This window comes from Silene latifolia, chromosome 2, assembly GCF_048544455.1.
Source record: "Silene latifolia isolate original U9 population chromosome 2, ASM4854445v1, whole genome shotgun sequence".
Lineage (NCBI taxonomy): Eukaryota > Viridiplantae > Streptophyta > Magnoliopsida > Caryophyllales > Caryophyllaceae > Silene > Silene latifolia.
The window spans coordinates 23,891,127-23,911,795 of record NC_133527.1 but is presented as its reverse complement, the minus strand read 5'-3'; the positions used below and the strand labels follow the sequence as shown (position 1 = coordinate 23,911,795).

At 36.5% G+C, this 20,669-nt stretch overlaps 1 long non-coding RNA gene across 1 annotated transcript; it reads left to right on the top strand.

The window, feature by feature from the left end:
* The first annotated feature begins 6,074 nt into the window (after window positions 1–6,074).
* On the top strand, window positions 6,075–7,988 carry LOC141628870 (uncharacterized). Its single transcript, XR_012537202.1, has 4 exons — window positions 6,075–6,140; window positions 6,555–6,662; window positions 7,126–7,206; window positions 7,724–7,988. It is a non-coding gene; the product is annotated as an uncharacterized LOC141628870 (long non-coding RNA).
* The last annotated feature ends 12,681 nt before the right edge of the window (window positions 7,989–20,669 follow it).

Genomic DNA, 20,669 nt, shown 5'->3' with positions numbered 1-20,669 from the left:
GTTCATAGGGAACTATGATAAAACTTGCGGAGTTATTCTGCTTGATTCCGCTTGATTTGTGTGAATTTTTTTGCGCTTTTTGGTTGACGAGTCTTGTATTGTTTATGTGTTGTGTATGCAAAGCTGCTTTACCTGAATTTTGACCGAAGTTGTAATTAATCATGGAGCCGTTGATTTTAAGAATAGCAATGTCAAAGTAGTAGCCGTCACTTTTTCAGGCTGGGCAGCTTGCGGAGTCGAGGTCCTTTAACTACGGGTACCGTGGTGCATATTTAGATTTGTTATGAGATAAATATTATAAAAGATGTTTGCCTGGTTGGTGTGCAAGGGTCTTAGCGACTATGGGTTTATCCGCTGGTAAGCTAAGTGGAGGATTATGGTGGTCAGTGAAGTGGAAACTGGTGCATTTTAAGGTGTGTTCTATGGCATAATCTCCTGAAATTGCTACACCAGCACTATCTCCTTTGGTTTATATATAAATGCAGTATTCTAGAATAGTAATTATAGCTTTTCAGCGTGTCTCGTATGAGATTGACTCATGCTAAATAAGACTAGAACATAACTCATTAAACTCTCTCTAAAATAATACGTCAGATTCGACAACGCAAGCAGTCTCTTGGTCCTCTGTAATGTGTTTGCCACTTTGGCTTCTGCTGATTCCAGAGAGAAGAAAATTCTAAAAATCCTTAAATCGTGCATCTATTATTGACACAATTAAAGCAGTCATTATTGTGACATATGAACCTATCTTATAGCCTATACTTGTAAATTGTGGTTCATATAAATGTAAGATGCTTTATAAAGAGAACATGGAGGGTAGTGCACTTCTGGGTTGCCGCTTTCTGTGTTATTGGTTCAGCTATACTCCATTGTAAATGGAGAAGGTCGGTAGATTGTTGGGTACAACAACCATGCCAAATTCTTTGTGAATTATTTAGTTTATTTTGTAAACTGGTGACCTGATGGCACTGTGTTGTCGAGCGGTTTGGAAAGAGGCTGAATAGGTTAGTTACTTAGTCTAAGTGTTGGATAAGGTGGAGACTGGAGAGCGGGCGAGATGATAATTTACATGAGCAAATTATGAACCTCTTGTTATGCTTACTACGTACTACGTAGATGATATTTTTGTGTGCTTTTTATGAACTCCCGTTACAGAATAGTGGCTATTTAAGTTAGTTCAGAAGTCTTGATATTAATTGTTTTGTTAGGATTTATTTATTCTTTGGTGTAGTTCTTTCACACATCAAGTTAAGTTTGCGAGTTTATGGGGCTTATTAACTTGGCTCGTCTTGAGTTATAGCAAGCCTCCTCTAGGATCGTCTGGAGTGTAGAACGGACCTAAATATATATCCATAGCAGTAACTAATGATCGTTGCTAGCCGGATATATGAGTTGCGTAAGATTTGTTTCACGCTTACCACCATGTCACGTTTTAGATTAGTTATGTCATAAGGTAGATATTATATAAGATGGCACCTTTCTGATGTTCATTCGTAATATTTGTCGGCTAATTAAAAGTTTGTGTATTGTGGGTATAGTTTTACACAAATCAAGTCATGTTCAAAGAGTTTATTCAAGTCTATTAGTTTTTATTGAGCTGAATTTGTTGTTGTACGAGGTCATGTTAGATGCCAGCTTTATTATGTTAATTGAACTAGGTGGGTTTGAGCAAACTTTGAGGGAGTAGGGATTTGTTGGTAGGGCCTATGTTAGTATATTTTTTTTATTAAGCTTAATTATTTAGATTTATAATGATGCAAGTTATATTTGAATGAATAATGTGCATAGATGTGCTGCTGAGAAGATTCAACTATTTGTGAGGGCTCTTCAAAATAAGCTTCAAAACGCGATGAATGTAGTGATGCACGGAAGAATGTCAGTTTGTTCGTTAGGCAGATGCAACCTATGGTAGTTGTTGTGTCGACAAGATTGGGGGTGAATATATGATTGTGTTGTACATGTGTTTGAGTGATCTTTGAGTTCAGATGATGTGTTTTCTTTGATGTACCATTGTACAATTGTGTTAGGAACATGGTTTTTCACGGACTTTAGTCATGTATGTGTGCTTGCATTCTTATGTATGGTGATGAATATTGGTTGGAATGTTGCTTTTGCAAATTTGTTGACAACTAGCTTATTAATAAAGCTCTTTATTCTCTAAACTACCGTAACTATGGGCTTATCAGTACATTCGTATGTTAAGATTTAAGCTAAATATTTTTAGAAAAGACGGAGATGGTCCTTGGAACTCCGCGCGCAACGCGCGCGGAGAACCAACTAGTTATTATATAAAAGAGGGTAAGGAAAGTTACTATTCTAAGGAATAGTAAGATGAATAGTTGAAATATATTCATTGTTTAATCATTGCTGGGCGGGTCGAATTAATCGGTTCGGGCTGGCATGTTTCTTTTGGGCCTTCTCCGTTCTCTGTCTTTTCTTGGGCCTTTTTCCCCTCAGCTCCTTGCTACCAACCTCTCATCTTGGCCCTCTCCCAGTCATTCTCCCTCTTTTCATAATTCAACTTTCTCCGTCTCCTTCTTACCACTCATTATCCCTTTTCCGCTCCATCACTCAATTCACCTTTTACCATTTTATTATCTCTGCCGACCCATTCGGCCATTCCCTTTAACTCTATTACGTTCTTCGAATAATACCTTCGTACCTTCATACTATCGGTTTTTCAATCTTTCGATCGACGACTGGTTTACTCTTTTTCTGCAATTTTGTCTTCAATACCTTCAATTTTTTAGGTAATTCGTCACTTTAATTAATTCAATTTTATAGTTTATTTTGCTTAATCTGAGTTTTGTCTGTGCTTTAGTTGTGTATTTGGTTTGTTCAATTGAATTTGGTGTTTTGATTGATGTTTGACTATTTTGGATTGATGAGTAGATCTGATTTGGATAACTATTGAGTTTCTTGAGAAGAAATTTGAGTAGTTTTGGTGCGGAATATCGGTCGATGAGTAGATCTTTGTTTTTACTCCACCGCCTTTAGCATAAACCCAGCCACCGTCACCGCTATCGCCGCTTTTTCTGACCTAGACTGTAGGTGTGGCCTTTTGAAGGGCCGGGGATCTATCTGGCTGTCATATTGTCCAACTGTTATATTGAGCATTGGTGTTCCTTCAGTTTCATAACCAGATTACATATTCGCCAAATGGTTCATAGGATATATTGCCTTAGTAATCGTTCATCATTACTGACACCAAAAAGTAGTAATACTCAAAATTTTGTATACAAATGGTTCCTTCAGTTTGCAGGTTGTGACCTTTTTAGCCGTATATCTGCTGCAGGCTCTCGATTTTCTTGATAAACCCCTTCATTATGACCATCAGGATAGGCTAACAGCAAAAGAAACAATGGTAAGTTTATAGAAAGGCCGCTAACTTGTACAACGTGTTATGTTGCTACATGTAATTAAGTCTTGAACTTGATCCCTGGCAAGATGGCTTCCGAGGGACTAATTGTGTCATTGCTCCAAACTGGAATCTCACATTTCGGTTCCAGGACAAAGACCAGATTGACAGCTTCTGGAATCACCCTTATATCAATTTTCAGAGAGCAACTTTTGGATATGGCCCAATTATATGAACCGGACTGTTATCCCTCTGCCTTTCTCAAAACCAGATGTCGATGTTACTCACACGATTGTTGATTGGTATACCTGTGGCGACAAGGTAAGTACTTGTTTTAGTATTGACATTGAAATCAAATCGTTTTTTTACATAAATATCCGTGATTACCATGTTCATTACTGGTCATTATTTGTATTAGGTGTTGAGAGCGGGATTAGATTCTGGCAAGCATTTTCTGTATAAGCTGTTCATTTCCTTAGTAAGATCTTTTTATAGCTTTTATAGTGTTATGTAAATAGGTAATTTGCATTATGGCTTTTCACATTCGAATATGTACCATTGCAGAATTAGTTAGTCGTTAACTGATCGGATTGAGTGGGAATGTGATGACAATCTTCTGTTTTAAGAAGCATTTTATTAGGGTGTCTTGAACTCACACCAATGTCTCTGGCAAATGAATAGAGATATTTTAGAAGTAGCTGTGTTTAAAAGAATGGAAATAGGAGAGTGTTTCCCAAATCGAGGTATTAAAGCTTATTGCAGTCTATTTAAAACAGGTCAATGAGCTATTTTGCAGATTGGTTTATAAAGCAATGTAATGTACTAAATTGGTTGTGGCATGGACTTTCCTTTGCCTTTACTCCGATTACATCACTCAAAAAAGGCGCCTCGAGTCGGTCTGAAGTCACCTGACCGTATTTTTCGGGAGATTGTGAGCTTTTATGTGTTAATGAGCTTGGATTTGTGATTATGCGTCTTTTTTAGGGATAAACAGTATGAGCATCTTAGGTATAGATTAGATTATGTTGTAAGATTACAGTCTTAAGGATGATCAATTCTTATTTTAGATATAGATGAACTTTATAGGCCTTATTACAATATTAAGGGGATATGGCTTTCTACTTCTTCGTGGTTTGTTAGGTTAGTTATTATAGAAAGTAGGTGAACATCTTTTTGAGGTATGTCGAAATGTTATGTTATTGTGTAGACGATGTCGCAAGTGATGGTTACACAGCATTAAGGTTTAAGAGCCTGGTTGAGTTGCTACGGTCATGGTGTTTTAGAGATGCAATAAAGTCAAGAGTTGATTTTAATAACTATGGTGGTTTATTCGAGCTTAGTAATTCAAGGGTTTGATTGAGACGTCTATGAGAATTTGCGTTCTGCAATATGTTGAGTGCTTCTGGTTATAAAAGCTTATGTATGTGCAGCTGACTAGCTGAGTGGGCTAATGCCAATCGTAGTTAGGTGGTTGAATGATTGTGTGTCTAACACATCCTTCAATATTCCAGTACAAAAATTGGAAAATGAATGGTTGTATATCCCTCCTTATGTTTTTGTCAATTTCTCTTGTTCGATTTCAAGCTTGCGGTAAACTGGCTAACAACTATGCTTTCGTCTTAGTTCTCAGAATCACATGAATAAAAAAAAAAGCTCTTTTTTCTTCCCCAAAATATGCTTCCTTTCCGATAGCTGTTAGGTTGTAATTTAATATACTCAATTCTATTAAGATTTTTTAGCTTATTGTACAACACGTGCATCTATTTGATGTTAGAATGTCATTTCTCCCTATTTTGTTTCAGTTGTGGTGGGTGGTTCATTAGGTGAACCTGTGAAAAAGGGAGATGGACAGTGTGTAAACATGAAGCTCATACTGAGAAGATGAGCATGATAACATGAACCTTTTCTTGATTTTTATTTTATATGGTGCCAATGGCGGTGATCTGGGAGGATGAGTATGATGACGAATATGCTGGCATCTCGCTGATTTAGCTTCAGTTGTGTTTATTTGAAACTGTTTGGTATGATTTTTAATTTTTCACTTTTTAAAGGTTGGGTGCCACCGTGCCAGTGGTGTTGATGTGACTGTGGGGAGGTCACCGAGACACAGCAACGACGCGGGTTAAGTATTTTGTTTATTTTCTTTGAAGTGTGTCTTTGAGAGATCTTGCTGCATCTCTTATGTATTTTATTTATCCCCTTTTCCCTCTTCTATCATGCTCAAGCTTCTGTCTGTCTTTGATAGCAGGATCAAACGCGGAAAACCCCAAGGATTCTGCCCCAATAAACAACGCACCTTCTGATGACGATGTACTGGTATGGCACTTGGCTTTCAGGGTAATGAAACTAAAGTGTTACAGTGGTCGAAAGGAAAGGACGTAAATACCCGATCATTGCTTTCAACTTTGCAATATGTGAGTTCCAAAGCTGCCACCTGAAAGCAAATTTTTAGTACAATAGATATTGTTTTGAGCTGTGTCATTACATAATTCCAGCCTCATACACCCATCCTATATCCCCACATCATGGTGTCTGTGGGTCAAATTTATACATCCACACCCTGTTTAAACGATTAACAACACAATAACAATGTTCCCATTTAACCCATAATGAAGCTGATAATTGCATTGAATGTCAGTTTACCTTGCAAAAAAAATATGTCAACCAGTTTGGTGTTTATTTTCCTTTACCTCAGATGAGTAACTTAGTGTTTATCCCTTATGCAGGTGGAGATAGTGATGCGCTGGCGAAGAAAGGTCGGGGTGGTTGTGTTGAGCAAAAGGTAAATGGACATATCAAAGGTGTTTGTTGGTGTTGGCTATCACTGCAGCTAGAGTCTTCTTCCTCCTTGAGCCTATCACTACACAAGATAACTCTATGCATTCTTTATTGAGAAAATAAAAGTGGATTATTGCACTGATAGCCATCCATGGAGTATTGCAGTGATAGCCACTGATATGGCATAGTGAATCCCATATTCATAAAGAAGTTTATTCAATCTAAGTCACTTGATATAAACAAAAGCGGTTTATAAACTCCACATTTAATTTTGGCAATACAAATACTAAAGAGTACAAAAGTGGATGTAAGGAATGGTAGAGTGTTCTCTCCTAATCGATGTCATTTATCTTTTACTCTTTCAATTGTACGATGCCTACATCCGTCTGATTAAGTTTTCTCTATCTTTGTCTTCAAGCGTGATCTACTATTTGGGAAGCCATTTGGGAAGCTAAGGAATCAGGCAAATCTTATGGAGCTTTCAACTACAAAGGCCCGTGAAGTCTTCAATGCTTTTCTTGTTGAAGTATGAAGTGCTCTGTGACTTTCATACTGAATTATGGTTTTGTAGTTGATGAACCTAATGCTGAAACTTAAATTTTAGATAATAGCAGTGGACCTTTAAGATTTTAGTGATATAATGTTTTTTAGTCTCTTACTTTTGAAAGGTGCGAGAGTAGTATTACAGTAGCGTTCGAATGACAATAAGTAGTTAGATTTGGGGGAGAAATTATATAAATTCAATGTGACTTAGGGTGATTCAACAGTCTAGCTTAAAGCTTTAGCTTTTATAAGCCGGGACATGGGAAGTGGGTTTTATGTGAGAATTTTTTTTTTTAAGAACACGGATTACTTTTTAATTTCATTTTGCATCATGAGTAATGTTTATCAAAGTTGACATTATATGCCGCTGTTTGGCTTTCAAAGTCAAATGTGAGAATATAGTGGGTTAAGCTGAGTACTTATTGTATATTCATTTGCATATGCAGATCATTAGCTGAATACTTGGGAGAGGATTAGAAGTTGGTTGCTGTTTGTCACTCAAATGTTGTTATAAGGACGCATAGGATGTATGTTGTCGACCCTTTTCTAATCTATATTTTGATGTGCATTCCAACATTACACATGTGCATAACTTTATGTTTTCATCTGATGGCTCAATATATTAGAAGTTTAGAATTATTTATTATTATTAATAAATGATCCCAATAAAGCATTTTATGTATCCTTTTCATAAATTCCCATAAGAGACAGGTTTACGATACCTAATCAGTAGAGTGACAATGGTCCATTTGAGAATCAAATGAGGTAGGTCTTCATTAAGTTAGTAAGCTAAGGGTAGGTCTTCAATTAAAGTAGGTCTGGTCAAACTGGCGACTGAAACTATTGTATTGGTGAATTAGATTGGGAACTCTAATTCATTGGTCTTAGAATAAAGCAAAATTCTTAGGTCCGCCCCGAGCTCGGTGCGCTTAACAAAAGGGAACTCTCTAAATTTTAACAATTTTCTTCAAGTAAATAATCCTTAGGGCAACCATGAGTCCATGACTATCAAAGAATATAACATTGGTATTTGGTTGCCTACAGGTTATGGGATGGTCATCTCCAAATGACAAATTGTTGCTTGTGCAAGCTCTATGAAAGGCGGGTGAAGTCTTTGCTATCACCGGTGATGGCACTAATGATGCTCCTGCTCTTCATGATGTTTTTATAGGTCCTAAACTAAATTTCATGTGACATTTTTTTCTTTTCCTGATGAGAAATGTGTTCCATGTGCTAGAAGAAATAGATGACTCAAGCTATTACGTTGTCAGTGTATGTGAAAGAGATTGGTCTGTTTTAAGTGAAGAGTTATGACAATGATACATAATTTTTGCTAGAATGATCTTCTCCCTTTGCTAATGATAGCTTGGATCATCTCAATGAAATTGTTAGGACTTGTTCACAGTGTGTCAATGCAGGTAAACCGTTGTGCGTATTTCGTGTATTTGTTTATCCTTGTCCTCTATCTTTCTCTGATAGTAGAGCAGTTCACCATAATGGAATATCATCTAAGTTTTTTAGTGCTTTAACTTTTGTTAGTTTGTACTTCAGCCTAATATTTGGTCTTTTCGTTGGCATTTCTGGAACAAAAGTTGCTAAAGCAAGCTCTTCTATCATTATCTTGGATGATAACTTTCCTTCTGTTGTGAAAGTAGCTTTCATGTTTTCTATCATTTTTTGAGGCGGTGGAAACTTCTATTTGCACTACTATATTTATAATTTATAATATGATGTTGAAACCACAAAGAGGGTTTTTGAAAGATCATGATGAAAATTGCTTTGATAATTGTGTTGGAGGCCGCAAAAATAACTAGCGTTGTTGGGTTATTTAGCTATATATTTGGTCCCATCCAAAGCCCGAGAATGTCGAGAACGAAAAAACAATGAAGTGAAATGTATCATTTATATATCCTTCTACATTGCACGCATGTGACGTTCAGTGTATTCAGGTTCATACAATTTTTGTTACCAGTAAATGTAGCTACACATTAATGAATCAGAGTCTGGAACCTGATTGACGGTGAAAAAATAATGTGAGCTAGAAGGTAAAGGGAGAGAGGAAGGGATGAGGAGGAGAAAGAGGAAAGGAAAGATAAAACGAAAAGTTTGAGGACAGAGTGTAGGAGTCCTATAAGAGAAAGTGAAGGTGAAAGAGGGGGGAGAAGGAGGTGGTTAAGGATGCGAGGACGTCTCTAAAATTAATGAATCAGAATCTGAAACATAATTGACAGCGAAAAAATAATGTGAGCTAGAAGGGGAAAGGGAGAGAGGATAGGATTAGGAGGCGACAACGTTAAAGAGAAAATAGAGGGGGAAAGAAGAGAATGAGGGGAATGAGGGGAAGGGCTAAGGAGGGTAGGACAAATAGTATAAGGAGAAGAGAAAGAAGGAGAATACGGATGGAGGGAAAGAGACGCAAGTTGAGAAAGAGAAAAAAAAGGGAAATGGGAGGTAGAGAGAGGGAAATAGAAGGATGTGAACGATAAAAGGAAAGAAATAGAGGAAGGGATGAGAAACAAGAATATATGGAGGAGTTGTATGAGGAAAAATGGGAGGGATAACAGTATGACAACAAGTGGGTGAAGAGGGTAAATGGAGGATATATAAGAGGATGGGGGGACATGGAAGGTATATGGGAGAAGGAAGGAGAAAGTTACGGATAAGGACCACGATGATGAAAAAAGGGAGCTTTTAGGATGCGAGTATGCGACGACGTTGGAGAGAAAAATATAAGGACGAGGGGGGTAGCGAGGGAGATGAACGCGGGGAAAGAGGTGGAGGAGAAATAGGAAGGGTAAGGGGAGAATGCCGAATAGTATGAGTAGAAAAGTGAGGAGGAGATGAGGTGTTTGAGGGCTCAAAAACGTTGAAGAGAAAAAGAATAAACTGTGAGGGAGAGATGAATTGGGGAAAGAGGAGTAGGAAGGGGTGAGGAGGGAAGGGCGAGTAGTATGAGGAGAAAGAGGAGGACTAGGAGTAGTAATAGGAAGAGAAATGAATAAAATGAATTAAAATAAAAAGAAAAAAACTCGACTAAAAAAATCAAAATGTATTAAACCTATCAAGTTTCCTTTTCACTAATGTATTAGTTAATAGAGACATTCTTAATCAAAATGTCATTTTCTTGGAAGAAGCATAAGAAAACTAACGGAGGAGACACAAGAGAAGGCAGGGAACCACAATAATAGAAAGGGGAGGACGAATAGGAAAGGGGATAAGGAGGCTGATAAAAAGGCGGAGGAGAATGAGGCGGCAATGTTAAAGAGAAAGGAGAAAGGGTAAGAGGCGGAAGAGGGGGAGAGGTAGAGGAATAAATTAGAAAAGGAGGAAGGGGGTAAGGGTAAGGGTAGGCGGACAAATAGTAGGAGAAGAAGAGAAAGGAGGAGGAGGGGGAAAGGGAAAGAGATGAAGGTCGAGAAAGAGAGTAAGGGTAAAAAAAGAGGAGGTAGAGAGGGGAAAATGAAAGGATGCGGATGATAAGAGAAAAGGGAAAGACGAGGAATGGGGAGGAGAAAGTGAAAGATATGGAGGAGAAGTACTTGGAAAAATGGGAGAAGTAATATGAGAGCAAGTGGAGGAGAAGAAGAAATAAAGAATACATAAGAGGAGGATAGGGAAACATAGAAAGTATAGGAAAGGGGAAAGAGGAAGGGGAAAGGGGAAAGGGAAGAAGGACTACAAGGTTGAAGAAGAGAAGGTGGTTTAGGATGCGATGGCGTTGAAGAGAAAAAATGGAGATAAAAAGGATGACGAAGTAGTGGGTGAGGAAGGTTGGGGAAAAGGAGAAGAAAGAGGAGGATTAAGGAGGGCTAAGGGGAAAAGAGCGATTAGTATGAGGAGGACGGGGAGGAGGAGATATGATGTTTACGTTACTTCGCAAAGTACAATATAATACTAATGTCTTATGTATTCCATGTAATTGTGTTCTTTAACAAATAATCATCTAAGCAAAAAGTGTAGTTATATTCGAATATTCATGCTCCCAGCAAAATTAAATACAAATTATTTATGAATGGTTATAATTTTCTTTGCAATTGATTCAACTATCAAAATAATATAATAAGTGTTTCATTGTGATCGACACTCAACGTGTACAAACAACCGAACCAGATCGTATATTCATGTTCCTAAAAATGTTAGATACGAAATATTTACGAATGTGATCTTGTTTGCAATCGATTCGAACAACCAAAAAATTATAACGACAAGAATTTCATTGTGATCGCCACTCAAAATGTATAGAAAACCAAACCAATCAAGATTCGCTACTACGCATTTGAAAAGTAAACGATTAAAATAACTTGGGGGACGGCGCGCATCGCGCGCCGTGCAACCAACTAGTTGAAGTCAAAATATACATTTATCAGCAAATCTAATTTCACCTATCTCTAATGCTATATATAGCAATTCTTATACCATACAGTCTAGAGGTGATCAAATGGATCAAGTCCATTGGCCCGATCCGGCTCATCCCGCTTTTTTGAAGGGCTTGGGCCTTCTATTTTGGCCCAAAAAAGTCCAATGTACTTTTGGGCCGGGTTTGGGCTAAGTGTTTGGCCCAAATTTTGGCCCGGCCCATATTTATTATTAAGGAATATTTTTGTTATAAAATCTGTGTAAGTAGCGTAAATTTTATATATAATTCCTTATAAACTCATGTATATATTTATTGAGATTTAAAAGCAATGTTTACGTATCATAAATCATATCTACTAGATATGATTAAGCATTATAATGTGTCGATGATTGTCTTTTATTCCATTTTTGAAGATTAATTCATATGTACTTCATCATACTTTGTACGATTTTTTATACTAAGTGCACTTTTAAAGTACTAGTTGAAGGTATTATACTAGTTATCTCGTTCGGTAAGTCGTAAATTTTAGGGCCTGAAAAGCCCATTTAAGCCCAAAAGCCCGATTTAGCCGATAAGGGCTGTGCTTGGGCTCGCTAAATAAGCCCTCTCATTTGGCCCGGTCCGGCCCAACCCGCACATGTGGGCCATTTTTTTCATCCCGTCCCGACCCAAACCCGCATAGGCCCGACCCATGATCAGCTCTACCATACACCCATGTGCATGGTGTATGGTACTCCATAGTTTCACCCATGATCTTTTCTATTGTAGTGGGTAGTTTTAAAAAATTTGTACATTAATTTAAATGACTTTCTAAAAAAAATGCTACTTTTCTAGTGTTCATAGTTTTTTTACTCTTTAAATAGACTTCACATATAATATATTTTAATGCTTATTTATGATATATAAATATATATTCACAAAATTAAGGTGACATATTCACATGTTGTATCTAGTGAATATGCAATAATACTTTGTGAATGTAATATTTATACGTTGTGAATATGTAATTATCTATTGTGAAAGTAAATTTATATATATTTGAATGTGTTATTGTGTGAATATGTATTGTTTAATTAAATGAATATCTATGATTAGCTTAGTAAATACATTTGTTATTCTTATGAATTGATAATTTGTGAATATATTTGTTAAACTGCGTGAATATTCTATATTAATTGTGTGAATATGTTCATTATGTGATGTGAATATCTCAGTCTTATGAATATGTTACTTATGTGATGTGAATAAGTGAGTAAAATTAATTTAAACACAAAAATATATATCAAATGTGATCTCTACTTATAGAGAAATGAAAATTATGAATAATGGTATAATTTTCATATTTTTCTAATATATAAAATTAAAGATTTAAAAGCATTAAAAAATAAATTTAAATGAGAGTACCATGCACCATACACCTGGGTGCATGGTATAATTTACCTCTACTTTATGTTTCCCTTGTCGCTTTAGAAGTCGAAGCCTTTGAACTTTTGACAATTTAAATATTTTATTTATTATAACTAGTTTAGATCCCGCGTAATGAATGCGCGTTATTTATAGAGTTACTAATATAGACCCAGTGTAATATATATGCAAGTATTTATTAAGTTTTAGTTTTTAGTGTATTATTTATAAAATTTAAATTGACAATTCACTTATTTTTCATTTTCTACTTAATGTATTTTTATTAGAGAGATAAATAAAAATTTGAATCATGAAGTAATAACATGAGTATTTTTTTGAATTTTTTTGGTTTTTTTATCGAGAAATTAATGATGTAATTTACAAAAAATTACTAATAACATATTTTTAGCTACAAATTTTTATCATAAAAAGTCAATGAATTTTAACTAATATTTTCTAATACCATATTTTTTAGCCGCAACTTCTTATCATAAAAAGTTAATAAATTTTTATCAGTAAGTTAAAAAAAGAAATTCTTATCCTAAAAACATCGGAGATAAATATATATAGAATGTGAAATACTAAATGTTATAAATATTTAAATACAAAAGATTATATCTATTTATAACTTATCATGTCAACACATCTATAGTATATGCTAAATATACCAAACACTATTCTAAGAAATATGTTTTAGGCGGGAAAAGTTGGAGTTTCGCCTATTCATTTAATAAATAGGGGATTAACATTGGCATTAATTCAATCTAAAATATTTATAAAATGATTCGGTCAAATAAATTATGTAAATTTCCTTATTAAAAATATAATTTGTACATGCAATTATGCTTTTAAATAAATATGACAATAAAATTACCGGATATAATAGAAAGGACGTCTTAACTAATTATTGTTGTTATTATCAAAATAATAGCTCGGAATATTATATATTCAAAATCGAATTTGTGAAATGTACTTATCGCTTTTTATAAAAATAGCGGGTGTTACATAATTGTCTCCTAATTTTAGTTATTTGATTTGTTTGTTACTTCTAGGGCTTCCATGGAATGCATGTAATAACTCAGGGGTAATTTTTACTAAACAAGTTAATTACTTCGGTAATGACTTTGTTGATGATGGATTTGGTTTATAAAGGTAATGATTACTGAGATAATCTTTTACTCCATTAATCTTTATGCAAGAGGGTGGCTGGGTATTGATTACAGACGTGAATAATTACTTTCATACAAAACATAGAAAAAAACACCTTATATATCACTCCCCTTATTAATTCCCCTCTTTTATCCTCAATCCAACGACCCCTTAAACAATTTTCATTGAGGTCAGTCAGTCGTAAACATGAGCCTAAAGGGTTGATTATTAGCAATTTATGGGGTATGTTTTATCATTAGCTCTTACGTAAGTCGTAACTGTGTAACACTCCTTTAATTCCTTTTTACACGTCCATTTTATTCTGCTCTCTTCTGCTTCATTATGTATCCTTTCGCTTTATAATTTTCTCCATTCTTCCATAAATTCGAGACATTTCAACGACTTCAACTATATGCCTTGAATTTTGTCGAAATTGCCGATTAATTCGAGTCAATACCCTCATTTTCTAATTGGCATCAAACTAGCAAATCACATCAGTGAAGTAAAACTTGGGTGTGATTCAATCAATTAATGAACCAGAATAATGCAAGCCTTTGAAACATAAACAAATGCAATAAACATATGAGAATATGGGCGTACAACAAGTTCACGTACCTAATTACAAATAAATAAGACTATAATAATTGAAAGTTTGAGGACTTAAGGTGCTGTTTGACCAAGCTTTAAAAATGTTTTAGTAACTTTAAAAGTAGTAGTTCGGCCAAACACTCTATTTAAAGAGTTTTAAAACTATTTTTAAAAAATTCAAAAGTGTTGATAATTACCCTCAAAAGTAGAAGTATGTATTTGCTGCTTCTATTTCTACTTTTCACATAAAGTGCAAATAATTCATTACTTGCCCTTTTTTTATACTCCAACGAATCATTACTTCTTTATTATGTTGTACCTCTACTTATTTGTTTTCTTTGTACAATATTGCTTCTCTCCTCTTGCATACAACACCATTAAAGTACCATTGTAAAATTATAATTTTGATTTGCTTGCCTCCTCTCGTAATATTTGCTAGCATAATTTTGATTTGAAAACGGTGTGTAAAATTAAAAATCGAAGAGTAACCATATAGTTTTAGTATGATAGTCGAATGATTACATAAATTTTTTAAACATTAATTTTTACATTTGAATCTACAAATAACATGGTTAATGAAAAAAAAAAAAAAAGTATGAAAGTAGTTAGGCCAAACATATAAATTCTATAAGAAACCGTTTTTAAAAAAATATGGCCAAACAATCAAAACTTTTCCAAAAAGTAGCATGCGAATAAACTCCTTTTAAAATGAAAAGCTATTTTACACAAGCAACGTCAAACACCACCTAAATATGATTGAAAACCAAATAGAAACCTAGACAACAAAACAAAATATTATGGAAAAAAGGAGTAATTTGAAAAAAACCAAAAGGGTAAATTCAATTTGGTATACAAATTATACGGAAGAAGGTATAAATATGGAAAATCGGCCGAAGAAAATGTTCTTTCAATTAAATCAAATCGGGAGAAGCGAGAGGATTTACATACACCCGAAGATGGACAACGATAAACAAGAAGAATTATAAGACAAGTAACAACATTGGATGATCGTAATTGATTGTGTTCAACTTTTAGTTCACTTGAATATAACTTAAACGAAACTTAACGCATATTCCCCTTGTCCAAATAATTTGTTTACCTTGATTATATTATTCTTAGGTGCTCGGAATATATGAACGGTAAACAAATGATTTGGGACGGAGATATTATTGCATATCTCGTCCAAATGTCCAATGTATCAATCATCCTTTTGAGACGGTCCTTGTAATTTATAGGACTCGCGTTTAACCGAACCACCTACCCCTGCTTCAGAAACAAAGTCTGGAGTACGAGGATGACATTAAGCAAAGCCAAATAGTCGAGCATTACTGAAGTGCTATAAATGAACGATATAAATAAAGCACAGAACTCGAAGAGGACACACAAAAAACTAAAAACTAGGGGATTAATACCATTGTATCACACTACAGTCCCACACCAAATAACCGTCGCGAAAAGCTGTGACTAGCCAACTTTTACTTATAGGAGTAAGTTAAAGAACACACTCTTCCATGTCTTTCAAACGACAGGAAACCATGAGAAACCAAAAGGTGGATTGACTACTCACGAGTCTTTGTGAGGGAAGCTCGATTCAAAAAGCTGAACAATGAATTTGAGGGAAGAAACGGTAAGAGATCGGATATTAATAGAGGCAAGAACAAGGAAACTTGGGTGGCTGAAACCCCAAGACGGCAAATGCGTTGCGGTCTCGGGATAGTTTTGCTCCGATTAAGGAGGATAAATTTGTGAAGGTCCAGGTTAATAAAGGCATTGTTGAGGAGCTCGAAAGGAGCTTGATTGGAGAAAGTGAAGTGTCCAGATCCGTAGAGGTTCTTTCAAATGCACTAACTAGTCAATGGTTATCCATATCTAAGGTACGCGACCTTGGCCCCTACAAATTCGTTATCACTTTTGTGGAAAAGGAAGACATGGAACATGCACTTTCACTGCAAGACCAACCGCTTATGCAATATTTTACAAATATTTACCCTTGGGATATCTATCAACAAGGGGATACTAGACGAGTCTGGATTGAAGTTTGGGGAATCCCTCCGCAAGTGTGGTCACGAGAGACGTGTGAGAAAATTGCAACGAAGTTTGGTGTGTTGGTGTGTTGTGAAGATAATTTTGAGAGTCCTGCTAGTTTCGTGCTGTGTCGGCTAATGATAGATACAAAGATTATGTCCTACATCTCGGAGGTTCTGTATTTGAGTATTGATGAACAAAGCATTGGGAAGTCTATCTATGTCGGGGAGGGCTCCAATCGACCACTTGCTTTGTTAAAAACCCGGGCCCGGATATTTTGCTTTCCTCAAACCAAAGGGATGATACTTTGTCGAGAGAAAAGTAACAACTTGAGCTTTGTTCCTGAGTCAGTGAGGGATAGTATGGCTAGGGACGATCTGGCTGAGAGCTTGGGCAGTGATAACGTGGTTGGTGGGGGAGCTACCCAGGAGATGATTCTGGAAACTGTAGAATCTGAAAAGACGATCACACGGGTAGGGAATGTAACCTACGACATTAATGAGGAAAGGGAAATAATTTCAAATAGGAAGATTGCCAAGGCAGATGTTGGAAACCCAAAAAACCTTTCAGATTCCGATGATGATTGTCCACCAGGGTTCCAAAAAATTTTAAAAGCAAGACAAGTAAAAAAAGCAAAAAGGAAAAATAAACTCTCTTCCATTCCCAATGACCGGATGAAACCAAAGAAAAAAAACAACAAAAAATCAAAGAAGATTTTTGTAAATGAGTTTGTTGGTGTCAGCCAGGCTGATGCTATTGAGGATTGGTCTGAGGATGATTTTGATTCGGAGGCAATTGAAGAAGAGAGAAAATCTAGGGAGTTGGGTAGAAGATTGGGATTAGGTGTTGGTCCTCCTTTGTCTATTGATGAACTTTTGAATTAGCTAGCAATGGGTAGGAGGTGTTTAGCATGGAATGTAAGAGGAATGGGGAGTAGGGGAATAGTTGCTGCTGTGAGGATGTGAATGTATGATAGACAAATCTTTGATGGGGGTGCAGTGGAGCCAAGCTGAGGTCTGTGGATTTGTTGAGATTTGTTGAGGTGTGTTTTGTGTATAGGGGAGTGGTATTGTACTGATGTGGGGTGCTGGTTTTTCTCAGAGGATTTTGGTTCCTGTTTTTGCCCCCTTGTTGGAATGATGGTGGGAGGAGGCTATTGGAGGAATTTTTTCGATTCAGGAGTTGTTAGTCGATAATTTCATGGTGGTTGTGTATTTGTGATGAGCATAGATTGAAAGCAATAGTAGGTGAAATACATGCAACATTTCAAAGGGAGGTGAAACAAAAAGCGGAAATATTACAAGGTGAAAATGGAGGAGAGGTATGTCTAGCAGGAAAAGCTGTGTTCAATGATTCACTTGAAGAGAAAGCTCATTTTTTCAGCGTCATTAGTTGGTGTAAGCTTGGGTTTGATGTGGTAGTTTTCGGATTCGGGCGACTCGATAAAATTATTCCGGTGGGTGTCAAGTACTCGGGCCTGCCCGGGCGAGATCGATGAAGCATTCTTGTTCCAAGGACCGTTTTGGAAGAGTGAACTGCAATGTATGTCATGAAGTCGACAGGCTAGCAGATTTGGGACGAATTGGACCAGCTTATTTGAACTTTTGATTTGAGCAGAGGACGGATATTGCACACTCTACCGACAATGAGATTCTAGTGGGGTGATGAGAATTGATGCGAATATAAATCACCCAATTGGTCGTGCATTAGGAATGGATACGTAATTGGGTTGTTACCAGAGCATGGAAGGGGCAATGGATGGTACAATGCAGTCTTCGTGATTTTTTACTATGTGTATCTCCGGTGTTTGCCTTTGTTGTATTTGTTCTCTTAGGTCTTGTTGTTTGTTTGTTTTGAGACCCTACTCGCTGTAGGTCTCGGGTTTCTACCCATCTTTAATCAAAAAAAAAATAATCAAAAAAAAAAAAAAAAAAAAAAAAAAAAAAAATGAGAAACCAAAAGGCTAACTAACTTCATCTTCAGCAAATAGAACGCCACTTACAAAGTCCATATCCTCACTTTAGTCGGGTTCACTGCAAGAATAAAATAGGATCCTTGAGCATATTCTACGGTAAAACAAAAAAAAAAAAAAAAGTGCCAACCAAATATAGAGAGAGGGATTCTAGGTTACCCAAATTGCTCTAACACCAAGCAAACAGCCAACCAGTTTGACCATACTCTCACACGGAGTGTATCACATGGAGTACACGGTGTATACATACCTGTCCCCAACGCCAATAAATCACCCTCTATATACCTAAATCCAAGAAACGGAATCCAAATACTAATATAATCCGTCGTATTGTTAAGTAAAAAGTTTAGTTGGTAGCCTATGCACATTACCAAACATCGTGACAATGTAGATTAAAACAAAAATTATGGACATGTAATCATCAGCGTAATACTTGTACCCTACAATAACGTTCAATTGCCAAAAATATAGAGAATAAGAAGTGAAAAACAGAATGAATCAGAGATACGAGTATTGAGTAGTTGGGTAATAAGTAATAACTAACGCAGAATAAAACAATTTTAGAGCAACAAGACCGTTTGAATCGTGAAAGGGTCCAGGGTTTCTTATAATGATCCAATAGAACTATTTCTAGCATGGTACTCAGTAGTCAGTACTCAATACTCACTCAGTATACTATACCGACATCCACCATCCTTTAACTTATGTTAGGCTCAACACTTCACTTTGATAATGTGCCGTGTGTCCGACAGAAAACAATGTCTAGACAGGTGCTAAAACCAAACACACAGGGTACAATTTTTCACAAAAAGAAGAAGAAAAGAAAAAAAACAGGTTGTCCAACATTTATGCAGCCGAGTAGTCAAAAGTCATAACAATAGAGTTAACAAACACAACCAAACAATTAATAATGTCGATAAAAGAGTTGAAGATACTAAAGGATTGGGCACATACGCTTAGGGATAGGAGAAGGCCACCTTGGCAGAACAAATGGAAGTACAAATTCATGTGGAGGAAACGAATTGTAATACCCCGTATTTTTATATAATAAATTAAATGGATATTATTAAATATTATTTATTATACATTTTATGTTACTAATTAAGTCGGGTTAATGGTGAGTCGATAATTACGCTAAACTATCGTAAGTTAATTAAGACGGGTTTATATTGAATTCGAAAGGTGAGCTAAAAAATTAAACATCGACCCATTTGTGCTGGCCCAATAACATGTCCAGCCCAATAACCCTAACCCTATTTAACCCTAAACCCTAAACCTAATATACCCTAACCTCCCTCAACCCGCCTCCCTTTTCTTCAGCTCAAACATCAACCCTCACGGTTAGAGAGAGAGAGAGAGTGGTCGTGTGTATTGTCGGCGCAGCAAGGAAGATCTAGGGGTGGTTGTCGACGTCCGGTGGTAACCCTAGTGGCGGCAGAAATGGTAAGAGTTCAACCCCTCCTCTGTTTTTCATTGTTTATGTCGGGGTTTTGGTGGTTGTGTTGTGTCTCATAGGGGAGTTTATGGGGGTTGTTGACAGGGTATAGGAGTAGAGTGGTAGGGGACGAGTGAAATGGTGGTGGTTATAGTGGCTTTAGGTGGTGGTGGTGGCTGAAATAGGTGGCAGCGACAAGGGTGGCAAACGGGCTAAATGGTGCGTTTTCAGGCGAGTTTGAGTGATTAGATTTGGGGTGGCGCCACCGTGGACTAGGGGGAGGTCGAAACGGTGGCGCCATGTCGTCTGGGTTCGTGGGTTGACGGCGAGTAAGCCGGTGGTAGTTTGGGCAGGGGTTAGTTAATAGTTGCGGTGGTGGCAGGTTGAGAACGAGAGGTGTTTGGTGATGCGTGGTGGTGAACCAGGCCAAATGGCGGCCTTGGTTTGAACCGCCGGCGGCAGTCGACCCCAGTGGGGGTGGTTGTTGGTGGCTGGGTTGAAGTGGGGACCACGACTGGTGGTTGTCGCGGTGGTATAGGTGGCGTGTGAGGAGAGTGGGTGCGTGTGAAGGGGGTAGTGTTGATGACGGGCTGTTTTGGTTTTGAAACGGGTTTTTCATAATTTAATCGTTATATTTCGTAATGGGTCGTATTCTAAATTAATTAATTAATTCCCGAGTGCATTAAAATAATTAAAGACGGGTTTGAGTCGGGATGTTTGAATTGTTTAAAGTTGATTCGGGTATTTCTTAAATCATATAATTCGTTTAATCTTTTATTTATCATATTAGTTATTTAATTTAATTCCCGAGTCTTTTAAATAAATTATTCCCGAGACATTAAATAATTTATTTAATTTAATCCCCAGTCGTTTAAATAATTAGAGATGGACTTTGAGTCGATCGGTTAAAATGGAAAGTTAATATATCGGGAAAGTTTCTATTTTGGGAGATTTCTATATTTAGTAGTTAGTAATTATAAATATTATAATTGTTCTAGGTGACGGATTCGTGAAGGATCGATAATCAAATTCATTGCTTTACTTTCTGGACTGCTTAATT